Here is a 14,225-nt window from a genome sequence, read left to right as displayed (position 1 = left end):
AGAGAGACCAGCAAGATATTAAGTGAAGAGAGAAATGTGGTCACCATGCTTGTTTGGGAAGCTTGAGTGTTAAAGTTGAGGAGTTGAGATTTCCATGGGGCAGATGGAGGGAATCAGAGCCATAGATGGAACTGTGATCAGATGGAAATAGAATAGATACAGGGATACAGACAGAACCAACAGATGAATATGGCAGATTAGATGTGGGTGTGGAAAAACAACAACAACAAAAGATGTCTCCAAGGCAGAAATGGAAAGTGTCTACAAAAATATGTTCATTGTCTATAGAGCTTCTCTGTCTCTGTCCACTGATCTTGTTAATCTGGTCCTTTACCAACAGCAACCAGTGAATTTCCAAAATATCCCTTGTGGTGCAGGGGCTAAGTCTCAGCACTATCAAGCTATCACCAGCCACTATGGCATGAGTTCAATCCCTAGTCAGGGAGATAACCCACATAGCATAGCAGACCTCTCCTGTTTCTCCTGCTGCTCCCCTCAGCAGTGTATTTCAGTAGCTCTGCCTGTTCTGCTCCCCACTCTGTCTCTGGAGAATCCTCTTACCCCCTGCAACTCTGGCCTGCACCCCAGTTCTTACATGCATAAAATAAATTAAAAAAATAAATTCTAAAAAAAAATCCAAAAATATCCTAGCATCCTCTTCTTTTTTTGCCAGTCCTTTCATCTCTGGCATTTCTCCACTGTTAGCTATATAAGCAGCTGTTATTCCCTGTCCAATGCTATTTACTTCAAATCCCATCATTCAAAGGTCATTCAGCCAAATTATCCCTCTGCAGAAGGATTGCATACTCAGAGGCCGAGAGTGACTCAGCTGGTTGAAAGTTTCGCTCTAAGAAAAATTTGTAGCCCAATTGGCCAAACACATCACATCTCATCAGTGACTGAATAATCAAGAAGTCCACCTGGGAAGAATGGGGAGGCCAAGAGGTTTACAGTAAGCTGAGTAATAGTCCCCAAAGATATCCATAACCTGATCTCTAAAATCTGTGACTATCACCCTATCTGGCAAAAAAAGATATTGCAAATGCAATTAAGTGACAAATCTGGAGATGAGAGATTATCCTGATGAGACATAAGTGCAATCAAAAATGTCCTTTAAGAGAGAAAGGGAAAGCTGAGTACAGAAGAGAAGACAATATTATGACAGGGCAGACATTGGAATGATGCCACTACAAACCAAGGATTGCCAGCAGCCATCAGAGATTGAGAGGCAAGGAAGGGAAGGAACTCCTCCCCAGAGCTTCCAGAGTGTACCAGTTCTCCTGGCACCTTGATCTTAACCCCTTAAGAGTCATTTTGGATTTCTGGCCTTCAGTACTGTAAAAGGCAATAAATTTCTGTTGTTTTAGCAATTTATTACTGTAGACATAAGAAACCAACCCTAGATTCTTCTTTCAATTGGCTGAAATGGTTATGCCCAACTATTACAGGGAAAAATTATTCCTTTAGCCATGTGAGCGCTCAAGTATTTATCCAAAGGAAAGGCAATGTTCATGTTTTATTCTAGAGCCCAAAGTAATACCCATATGTGTCTATTTCCAACAGGGCTCTGAACATTTACAATCATACAAGCTCTTTTCCATCCATTTTTATTCCCCAAAGCCAACTATTCAACCATCTATCTACACCCCCCATTTTGCTTTGCTGTGTGTGCCAAATGCAGCATCCTGCCTCTGTACTCACACAGGAACTCCTGCCAGAGCTGCCCTGTTCCCTTGTTCTCCATTCCTAAAATGCCCATGCATCATTTGAGACAGCAGAAAACTTACATCCTTATGTCTATCAAATAAGTTCCTCTTTCTTTTGCATTCTGCTGGCTTGAGAACACTAAGCACCTATGCGTAGAACAGTAAATCGGTCTGAGGACAGAGTATTTGTATCCTCTTTGCCAGCTAAACATTTACTATATATTGGGTATTGAAGAGGAAGTTATAATTGATACATGGGTGAATGAAAGTGTGAGCCCATAGTCTAATCTCTGCTTTTGTTGCTTATCCTCCCCCATTTTCAAATTCATATACTCCATGGATATTTTCACATAAAATAAAAATGATTTCCTTATATTTGTTTACAAAATTCACACTACATAAAAAATGAGTAACTGCAGTGACAGCATATTAGGTTATACACAAAGTGCTAACAACTCTGTCCTTTTGAAAACCTTTTCTAAGCTTAATTTTTGCTCTAAATGAAATTTGATGCTCTGATGACAGCAATCCCAACATGCTGTCTCTCTTTTCTAATAGCTCTATTTTAGTCTGACATTCTATATGTACACACACACACACACACACACAAGTATAAGTAAGTAATGTACAAATATGAAGCTATAGATGGTATATGTTATCTCTCTGGACTGTTGCTAATACACAAAGGCATCAATGTTGTATATAGGTAAATGTCTTTGTATAACAAGATTAAATTATAAAATGTGGGTTTAATTTAATGTTCTGTCATTTATTCACTACATATCCTTACATAAATTCTCCAAAATGAGGTACAGTTTCCACAACTATAAGGTGGGGAGGGAGTCAATAGATATGTTTTAAGACTATTGAGGGAACTATCTGGCACATATAATGAAACCCTAGCATATAGTGAGTACTCACTAAATCATATTGATTAGTAATATCCCTTTTTAAATGTCTATTTTCTTCAGAATTATGTTTTTATAACAATACTACTTTATCCATATCCTCAATACAATTGTGATACTTGGAAAAGATCATTAGAAAGAAATTGAGTAAATATGCCAGTGTCTTCAATCCCTTCTAGCACACTTGACTCAACTGGACACATACCCAATGAGATTCAATTCCTTATTTAAACTTTTCTCTAAGTCATTTCAGATCTAAATCTTCTCTACCATCATTCAGATTACTAATAGCTTATTTACAACACACTCTAAGTGATTCAAAAACATCTAATATTTTAGAACTTAGCCACTAGAAAATTAAACTCGGGAAGGTAACAGATGGGACAGACTATTTTACAAGGTCAGAAAATTAGAACTCACCAAAATCTAGAGAATCAGTGTGGGTGGACATAAAAGAAGACTTATTAATGAGTCACTGTTGCCTTCCTTCCCTGACTGCTAACAAGACTATGCTGATCCAGGCCCTAGATCTTTCCAAAGTGGCATCTGGAGAATGGGCTGAGGGACAATAGAAGATGTAGAAAGAACCGGTATGAGTGAGGAGAGATTCACAACATACTTAACAGGGGCTTTGCCTGGCAGGAAAGAAGGAAGAAATCCTTTTAGGCTAAATAGTGAGGGAAGGTTTAAAAGGATGCAGAAACAGAGAATTGAAACCTGGGGCCCTTGTGGAATCGGATTCCCTTGAAAATTCCTTATCAGATGCAGGTGAAAAATGGATTTCTATTTTATTTGTATTTTCATACTAATTGGACTTCATCAACTTGACCTCCTTAGGAAAACAAAAGCCCCTGATTTTATTAGGGTTACATAATAGCCCAGAAAATATGCTAATTAGTACTTTGTGCAAACAGAACTGTTCAGAGCTCCAACATTCTCATTCTACAACACAATTCCAGCTAGGGTAGGCCCCACACATCTCTCTCAAGGTCAGTATTCTGACCTGGTCTTCTTGCCCAACATAAAACCCAGGTTCCTAATTTGACCTGGCAGTTCCTAATTCTTGGTTCCAGTCTTTTAAATTGCATTCAAGTTTGACTCTATGCCTCTTTTTAAAACTGACCTATAACTTCCTTTCCTCTTCCACTGATTCTCACCCTTGTGCTTTCAGCTGTCCACAAGTATATAGGAGAGGCCCATGTTTCTTTCTCAGAGAGAGCTTAATCTGGCCCCCTGGGAGATTTAATATCAAGATGCAGTTTAGATAATGTGGATGATTTCATTAGTCAAGAAAGGCCTCAAGGAGGAGTGAGAATCTCATAAACTATTTGAATGAAGCCTCGGAAATTTTAAAAAGAGATTGAATGCAACCTTAACACAATTTCATTAATCAAGGTTTGAGTTTTCTTGGGTATTTAGAGATTAGAACAGACTGGAAATTGGGCTCTGTGCAAACTTGTTTAAAATAAAAGTGAAAGCTAGTGAGAAGGAAACACTAAAAAAGAATTCATATACTAACTTCTTTGTGGTTCTTTTCCCTAACTGATAATGCATTCAACTCCTCTTTGGGAACTTTGCTCCTCGGCTAAGAGAAACAGGTGAGCTTTATTGTCCTCCACTATCAAAAACAGCGAGTGATGAGTAAGCCAAAAGCTGGATTCTCTTTGGGTCTGGTTGAAAGAGATAGCAGGCTAGACAAAATGCAGCAGCTGTCTCCATTTTTCTGTGAATTCTTTCTGGAACATTTTTCCCCTGTCTTTATTTTAATTTTTGCCAAAACACTGCTGCTCTCCCTGCCTGTCCTTTAGCCAGGCCTTCTGTGTGAGAGTGATTGAAGTTGGCAATTAGATTCTCCACTTAGCTCTTCTTCATTTTTCTTTGGTAGACCTTTACTTCTGTGTGGTGGAATAAAAAGGATTTTTGAACAGGGGGGAGAGTCCATTTCATTTTGTCTGATTTGTGTTCAGGATACGTTATGGAGATGTGTGTTTCCCCACACACTTATGATTTTTGAGAGAAAGATACAAAAAAAGCATTTTGATTAGTTGGCATAAGGTAGAAAAATACAAACAGTCCCTTAATTCTTGATCTGCCTTCTGGGGGTGCACACAGACAATGATTCTGATCCATATATTTTTTTAAAGATGTATTTATTTATGCACACAAGAGTTGGGATACAGACTAGAGATGTGGGGAGTGAGAGCATTCACCAGAGACAGAGTGAGGAATAGAACATGCAGACTGAGTGAAATACACTGCTGAGGGGAGCAGTGGGCGAGTCAGGAGAGGTCTGCTGCACCATGTGGGTTGCTCCCTGGCCGGCTTGGGATTGAACTCGTGCTGCAGAGGCTTCGATTGCTTCATAGTGTGGTGCTTAACCCCTGGCACCACCAAGGAGGCCCCTGACCCATATTTTTTATAAGTAAAAAGAAAATGTTCAAAACCATGTGTTTCTCAATATTCTAATTTCAGGCTTTCTACATTGAACTCTTAGCTGAATATAAAGACCACATCAAAGTATTGATTCCTTCCCTCCCTAATTTTGTCAATAATTATGTCAAAATGTAAATTAACTGTCTACCCCAACCACAAAGACAGCACTGCTAAGCTGCTGTGCTCTCTCCCAGCTCCATATTTTATTGCTCTTCTAACTCTGTCCATTAATAACTCACTCCTCTTAATTGCTAGAATATTTAATGAGAATGGCATGTTCTGGAGTAGATGCTTCCAACTGCTTCCAGATTTATGAAGGATAGAATGGGAAATTGCTCATCCTGACCACAAAGTATTCTGACATCTGAAATCCCACCTCACAAATATCCAAACCTTTTTTATTGAGACTAAAAGGTACTTCATGAGATTAAGGGCTTTGTTGTCCTTCACTTCCCAAATCTCCTTGGGTTATTAATAAATAAGACCTAATATTAAATGCATTCAACTGATATTTCCATCTGATGTTATTAGGGCCAACTTCTTTACTCTTCTCCTCTCATAGAGAACATGAATGATTGCTTGTCAGTTGGTGTTGCCTTTGCATAAGTGGCTGGTCACACCTTCCTCCATTTCAGAGAAGAATCACACAATGAAGGTGGTCTGACTAAGTTAGACTTCATGGTGTCATTCCAGTGCTCACATGTGGAAAGGTCTATATCACTGTGCTCAGTTTTCGCTCTATAACCTGGTCAAGATCATCCTGGCAGCCTACAAGCGCATATTCTTCATGTTCTCCAAGTACTGCTTGTGGAATATTAAAAATACATATATATATATATATATATATATATATGAAACTATAAATTCTTCCTGGGAAGTCATCATTTTACAAATTAAATTACACAGACTATCAAAGAAGTGAATTTATTTTTTTTAAAGATTTATTTATTTATACATACAAGAACTTGGGTACAGGCCAGAGGTGCTGAGGGGTGAGAGGATTCACCAGAGACAGAGTGGGAAGCAGAACAAGCAGACTGACTGAAATGCACTGCTGAGGGGAGCAGCGGGTGAAACAGGAGAGGGTCTGCTGTGCCATGTGGGTAGCTCCCTGGTTGCCCAGTGATTGAAACTCGTGCTGCAGAGGCTGCGAATAGTTTCACAGTTTTGTGCTTAACCACTTGTGCCCCCAGGGAAGCCCAGAAAAAGTGAATTTCTAATCTCATTCTGGCTCTCTTGTTACCACCCTTCCCAGGATGCCCCATGTTCTAACATCTGTCACTCCATGTTCAGGGAAGATAAACCAACTACAATAGAAGTCTGACTAAATAGTTACTAAGATGAATGTGATGCTGAAATTATTCTGAAACAAATACCACCTAACAATAGTTTGCTTGAGGCTTGGTAAACATATATGGCATTAGCAAGTCTTTTAAAATGAATGTTAATGATGTTGGCAGCTATCCTATTAGATAATTCTCACCATTTCTCCCTTCTGTTGGTTAGGTGATTGAAACTTGCTATAGCCTGAGTTGCCTCAGAACACACAAAATGCAACTTAGAATATCAAAAAGGGAAACTGGATTATCTTTTTTCACAAAATGGGTTATCTTTTAGGGTTCTCTGTTTTATGTTCACATGTGAGGTTAGATAACCCTAGAGGTTAATTGATAGTAATATTTGGAATACCTTATACTTTGTAGTGGGTCTAATAAAAGAAGAAGGAAGGAAGGAAGGACGGAAGGAAGGAAGGAAGGAAGGAAGGAAGGAAGGAAGGAAGGAAGGAAGGAAGGAAGGAAGGAAGGAAGGAAGGAAGGAAGGAAGGAAGGAAATAGCACTAATTAAATACTTACAATGTGCCTTTGTACTCACATACAGATTAACTTATTAATACTCAACCCAACCCAGGGAAGTATAATGTATAATACTATATCCCTTTCTTTAAAAAATGAACCGAGGGCCTCCCCGGTGGCATAGCAGTTGAGCGCTGGGTTGCGAAGCTGCCCGCAGCCTCTGCAGCGCCGGTTCCCTCCCCGGCCACCGGGCGAGGGTCCCACATGGCGCGCTGACCTCTCCTGCCATCCCTGCTACTCCCCTCAGCAGTGTGTTTCGTCAGTCTGCCTGTTCTGCTCCCTGCTCTGGCTCTGGTGAATTCTCTCACCCTCCCGCGCTTCTGACTGTACCCAGTGCTTGTATGAATAAATAAATCTTTAAAAAATAATAAAATAAAATAAAAAATGAACCGAAACTCAAAAAAATTAAGTAAGGAACCATTCCAAAAAGAACCTAACATAGGGCAAAGCAGGCTATCTTCATGTTTGTAGAAACGTCACGCACACGGATACTCCCTCTCGCCGAGTTCTTAATATGCTTTAGTGAGGGCTAGTGTGGGCAGGCTCTATTCATTCTCAGGGCTTAATATGGATGACCTCATGAGGTAGGCATTGTACTGTCCTCTGTTTCACATGGGAGGAAATACAGGGACAGAGAGATTTAAAAATTACGTGCCTTTTCAGCTAATTGCAGCTGGTAAGAAGTAAATCCAGGTTTTAAATGGAAGCAGTTTAGCTCCAGAGCATGTGTTACAAGGTTTACCTAGACTTATTGGCTCTGTTCTGGTAATCATTCAATATCTTTGGGGTTGCACCCTTTTCCTCTTTTCTCTCATCCCCAGTCTGTTCCTGCTCAGTAGAACTTTCTGCACTGCTGGCAATGTTCTATATCTGCTGCAAAGTGCAGTAGGGCTGACAATGACCTCAGTGGCTACTAATCACTGAAAATGTTGCACCTGTAACTGAGGAGCTGAATTTTTAATATTTAATTTTAATTAATTTAAATTTAAATAGTCAAATGTGAGCTAGCATCTGTTTTGATTGCAGATTATAAATATAGAGACTACTGTAATAATAATGGCTATGGCAAAGCTCACACTAACTCAATATTTATTAGTTTTTTCAAGCCTGAAAACAGGTCTGTGTGGGCCAATCTTCCTAATGAACACCGATGCAAAAATCCTCAATAAAATCCTTGCCAACAGAATCCAACAATGCATCAAAAGGATAATACACCACGACCAAGTGGGATTCATCCCAGGGGCACAACGATGGTTCAACATACGAAAATCCATCAGGGTAATCCAACACATCAACAAAAAGAAAAATAAAAACCATATGATCATATCAATAGATGCTGAGAAAGCATTCAACAAAGTCCGATATCCATTTATGATGGACGTCCCTTGAAATTCTCAGGATAGAATGAACAAACCTTAACATGATAAAAGCCATATACGACAAACCCAATACCAATATTATTTTCAATGGTGAAAAGCTGAAGGCCTTTCCTTTAAGATCAGGAGCAAGACAAGGATGTCCTCTCTCACCACTGCTCTTCAATGTAATACTGGAGGTCCTAGCCAGGGCAATAAGACAAGAGAAAGACATATAAGAAATCCAAATAGGGAAAGTAGAAGTAAAACTATCACTATTTGCAGATGATATGATAATATATGTAGAGAACCCTAAAAGCTCCACAGAAAAACTACTTAAAATTATCAACCAGTTCAATAAAGTAGCAGGATACAAAATCAACACACAAAAATCAGTAGCTTCCCTATATATAATCAGTCTGAAGAAGAAGAAATCAAGAAAACCATCCCTTATTATAATTGAAACAAAAAAAATCAAATACTTGGGAATAAACCTAGCAAAATAGGTGAAAAACCTATACAAAGAAAATTATAAACCTGTTGAAAGAAATAGAAGAAGACACAAAGAAATGGAAAGACATGCCCTGCTCATGAATTGGAAGAATTAACATTATTAAAATGTCCACCATACCAAAAGCAATATAGAAATTCAACGCTACTCCAATAAAGATCTCAATGAGATTCTTCAAAGAAATACTGCAAATATTGATGAAATTCATACGGAACCATGAAAAACCATGAATAGCCAAAGCCCTACTGATGAAAACAAAGGATAAAGGAGGTATCACACTTCTAACCTTCAAGCTATACCACAAAGCCATAATAATTAAAACAGTTTGGTTTTGGTATTGGAACAAAACAGACACACAGAACAATGGAACCGAATGGAGAGCCCAGAAATAAAACCACACTTACATGAACAACTGATCTTTGACAAGGGAGCAAAGAACATGCAATGGAATATGGACAGTTTATTCAATAAATGGTGCTGGGAAAACTGGACCACCACATGCAAAAAACTGTAACTAGACCACTACCTCTCATCATGCACAAAAATCAATTCAAAATAGATAAGAGAACTAGACATAAGACCTGAAACCATAAAATATATAAAAGAAAATATAGGTAAAAGACAAACATTGCAGTAACATCTTTTAAGACTCATCACCCAAAGCAAAGATAGTCCAGGAAAAGATAAACACCTGGGATTACATCAAACTGAAAAGCTTCTGTACAGCAAAAGAGACATTAGCCAAAACAGAGAGATACCCCACTGATTGGGAAAAAATCCTTGCACTCCATTAAACTGATAAGGTACTGATCACAAAGATATGCAAAGAACTCACAGGACTCAGTGAAAACAAAATAAACAATCCAGTCAAGAAACGGGCAGAAGAACTTAAAATACATTTCTCCAAAGAGGAAATGCAAATGGCCAACAGGCATATGAAAAAAAAATGTTCAACATTCCTTATAATCAGGGAAATGCAAATCAAAAGAACACTGAGATAACCTTACACCAGTAAGAATGGCACATATCAAAAAAACAAGGAACAACAAATATTGGTGAGGATGTGGTGAAAAGGAACTCTCCTACATTTCTGATGGGAGTGCAAACTGGTCCAACCACCATGGAAAGCTGTCTGGAGGTTCCTCAGTCTGCTAAAAATGGAGCTACCTTATGACCCGGCAATTCCACTCCTAGAGCTCCACCCAAAGGACACAAAAACATTGATTCAAAAAAGCACCTGTACCCCTATGTTTATTGCAGCACTGTTTACAATAGGTAAACCTGGAAACAACCCAAATGCCCAAAAATAGATGACTGGATCAAGAAGATGTGGCACACGTACACAATGGAATATTATTCAGCAGTCAAAAAAAGATAAAATCATGCCATTTGAAGCAACGTGGATGGACCTAAAAGGAATTATGCTGAGTGAAATAAGCCAGAAGGAAAAAGAAAAAATATCGGATGGTTTTACTTATAGCAGGAATATAGGGGAACCAAATAAGACATCAGTGTAAAATAATAATAACAGTTCAAAACACAATAAAGCAAAAGCAGACAATTATAAATCAGAGTCATACTGCAGGGAAGGAGGCAGGAGAGGGATCAGAGAGAGGGAGGGAGGGAGGAGCACAGGGGACTGAAGTGGTGGTGCAGGGTGCATTGGTGACAGAAACTCTATGGGGACTACACCTGAGGGGGTGAGGGGAAGCAAATATTGTTTAAAAATAAACAATGATGTAAAAAAAATTAAAAATTAGTAAATAAAAAATAGCAAAAAAAAAACCCTTATCATTATAATCATCCCCATTTACAGATTCAGAAGTCTTGTTTGACAGAGTGTTACTGATGAGCCCAATACCATGAAGCACTTTAGTGGGATATGTAGGTACAGAGATTTAGAGTTGGAAAAAACTGATCTAAGAATAACATTGAGAAACAAAATCCTTTTGGTAAAGAAAGTAAATTTTGGAGGTCTGGTTTTTTCTTACAATTTTATCCCAACAGCATTGATCTAAGTAGCAGACACTCGATAAAAACTTGTTGAATGAAAGAGTGTGTATAGAGTCAGACTTTTAGTCTATTATGCAGAGAATTGTAGCCAATTGTCCTCCATTTTTGCTGAGAACAGCCTGAAAGATTCAGATAAGATGAAAAAACTTCCTGACACTGAAATGTGTTCCTGGAGAATATTAAAATTTATATTCTGAATATGAGAAAATAAGATTTTGCTGGTCAAAATGCAATGAATTTGATATAGTCCCACCTACAGAAAAAGGGATTGATTAAGTTCATCCCTCATCCCTTTGAGATAATTATTCATTCTTAAATGATAAAAGGAAAAAAAAAAAAAACCTGTCCTAGGATATATAGAAATGGCAAGCATTTCATGAACAAAAACAATTTCTGAAAAAAAAAAAAAAATACCGAACATTTTCCACTCAGAGGGTATATTTGTTCCCTAATTACAGGTGTGTTGATTAAGAAGGTTACAGAAAATCTTTCTGGGGTTATTCAAAATTGTATCAGTGTAATGATACTTTTCATTTCATTTCTAAAGTTATCTGACTAAAAACATCCATGGTCTACATCTAGTATTAATGAGAACTTTTCACATGTTTTGTGATCCTTGTGCAATTACATGGGCATTTACTAATACTGATTTAGAAAATATAATTGGTGTTTAAAGGAAATGTGAATATTAATGGCACCGTCATCAAAGCTACCACCTTCTAAGTGAACGTCCTGTGGGCATCTTTCCTCCTGCTGCTTTGTGATGCAGAGTCCTCAACTTTATATCTCTTGATCATGGTTGTATCCTCAGGCCTGGCATGTCCTTCCAGAGTCTCATCAAAAGTTGTTGGATGAGTGAATGAGTGCAATTCTAAGATGGCCAGATACATTACATTTTTCTGATATGTTTAGGTAAGAAATCTTTGTATGGAGTAAATTTAATTCTGTCTAAAGCCACAGGACAATAATGAAACACCAAGTATAATAAAGAATGAAATTTCTAGAATGAAATTTCTAGAAAAAGCCCCCATTTAAGATCTGATATAATGTGGCATTTTTGGGAAATGTCTGAATCAGTTTGAGTCAGAAAACAGAAAGGCCCTGAGGTGTTGCAATGACTTTACTATTGGGTATGCTGTCCAGGTGACAGAGAATTCAAAGGTCTATTAGAGGACAGCCAACAGACTAGACAAGGCAAAAAGGCATACAGAAGACAGTACTTATAGAGTCAAAAAGCTAAGTCACCTGGAGGAAGCTGGAAGTGGACCTGCCCAGCAGAGTAATCAGGGAATAGAGAAATCACTTGTTACTGTAGCTCCAGGAAACTAACGCATGGACCTTTGGGCATATCAGTTGTATTTCTTATCACTTCTTATTTCAGTAAAATATTATATACCCATCTCCATTGGGATTGTGAAAGCTTTGGCATCAAATATTATTTCTCATTCTTCTTCATATCTTGATATTTTCTGCACGAGCACGCTATTAACTGGAATTAACTATGCTCTTGATTTATCCTCGTATATGCCAGTTCATATCAAATCTATGTCCTTAGAACAGTGTATAGTCTTCCATTATTTTGGTTCACTGAAATTTAGTGGCACATCTGAGACAATTTCTGCTTTATTGTATTATTTCCAGCTAATTTTGCTTGACTTTCTCATTACTCTGCACTTAACATGTATACAAATTCAGCCACAAGTTATTGCTTCTTGATCAGGTTCCTCAATAATTCTCAAGAATAACTGGAGGGCCTCCCTGGTGGTGCAGGTGGTTGAGCGCAGCACTGTGAAGCTGTCCACAGCCTCCGCAGTGCCAGTTTAATCCCCGCCAGCCTCAGAGCAACCCACATGGTGAACAGATCACTCCTGTCTCGCCAGCTGCTCCTCTCAGCAGTGTATTTCGTCGATCTGCCTGTTCTGTTCCCCGCTCTGTCTCTGGTGAATCCTCTTACCCTCCCTCGCATATGGCCTTTACCCCAGTTCTTGTATAAATAAAATAAATCTTTAAAAAAAAAAGAATTCACTAAGAATAACTGGACACTCCTTATACTTAGTTTGTTATTGATTTTATGGTGTCTTTTTTGTTGTTCATAACTACCATCGCGTATAGAATTGTGATTTATGGCTTTTTTGCCTTATATATTCTGCTCTCTACCTCTTAAATAAAGCCTTTAAATTTTAATTCCCTGTTATATATAAAAAACTGCTACTACATGCTGAAGATGCAGACATGAATAAGCTATGGGTCTTGCTCTAGGAGATTCAGTCAACTACTTTCCTGAATAATTTTTCCTTCCCTGTATTCATGGAATGTTATCGGTTCCTTATCACTTTGTTATTATAAACCAAACATCAGAGGGCCAAATTCTTTTATTTTCCTGTTTATAACCTGCCATTCAATTACTTTCTATATCTTCCTATCTTTCTTCCAAAGTTATGACTCTGGAAGAAGAAATAAGATAGTCTAGGCCTATACATTCATCACCATCCTATTCAGATCTTCCAAATATTTAGAAAGATTCTAAGATTATTTTTGCAGAAACATACATTCCCAAGTGAGTACACAGAAAGCAAATGCACTGGATCATAGAAAATGGGAGGGGCATTGGGTTCTGTCAAGATCCCTTTCAGCTTTATGACCTACATATTCCTTCATATGTAATCATCCATCATCATCCACTGCTGTGTACATGTGTGAAGGAGAGGGATAAGGGTCTGTTCTTGCTTGGAATTCTGCTCACATACTAATACTTAGGAATCCTTTTTAATGGTCCCAGAAAAACACCACATAATTTCTTCTTCAAGCAGAATTTTATGTCATGTTTTGTGGGTGATAATTTTTTCCTTGTCTTTTTTCCCCCAATGTCACATTCATTCACTCCTCTGCCTCTTAACTCTGATATTGATTTTCCCACTACGCCCTCTTACTTCTTTAGAATATATCTTTATTTTTAGCATGCTTCCTGAATTATTTTCTTTTTATCTTCTCTTGGGATTTTTCATTCTCCTTAATAAGCTGGAGCACAGAGGTACATTCTTGACATCCTTTAACCTTCTTCCAAAAGAAAGATTAGTATGCATTTAGAGCGCACATAATTGATGACAATCTCAGCAGGGGAGACAAACATAGCACATATTCTACAGATCACTGGAACAGGACTCTTAGTTCCCACACTTCTTGGATTCACATAATCAGAGAAGGCCAACTTTCAACTTTACCACATAAAGAGATCTCAGAATGCCCGTGTTGGAACATAAATACTTCTGCTCAGCCAGTATACATGAAGGAGAATTTCCAAGTAGACACTCTCATGCTCCATCATGCACAGTGACCCTACCTGAGATAAGTATATTAAACTAATGACATTTTATTTATATTTTAAAGATTTATTTATTTATGCATACAAGACCTAGGGTACAGGCCAGAGACGTGGGGTTGGGGTG

Source organism: Talpa europaea (genome assembly GCF_964194135.1).
Source record: "Talpa europaea genome assembly, chromosome: 6".
In the NCBI taxonomy this organism is placed as follows: domain Eukaryota; kingdom Metazoa; phylum Chordata; class Mammalia; order Eulipotyphla; family Talpidae; genus Talpa; species Talpa europaea.
Note: the sequence above shows the minus strand (reverse complement) of the source record.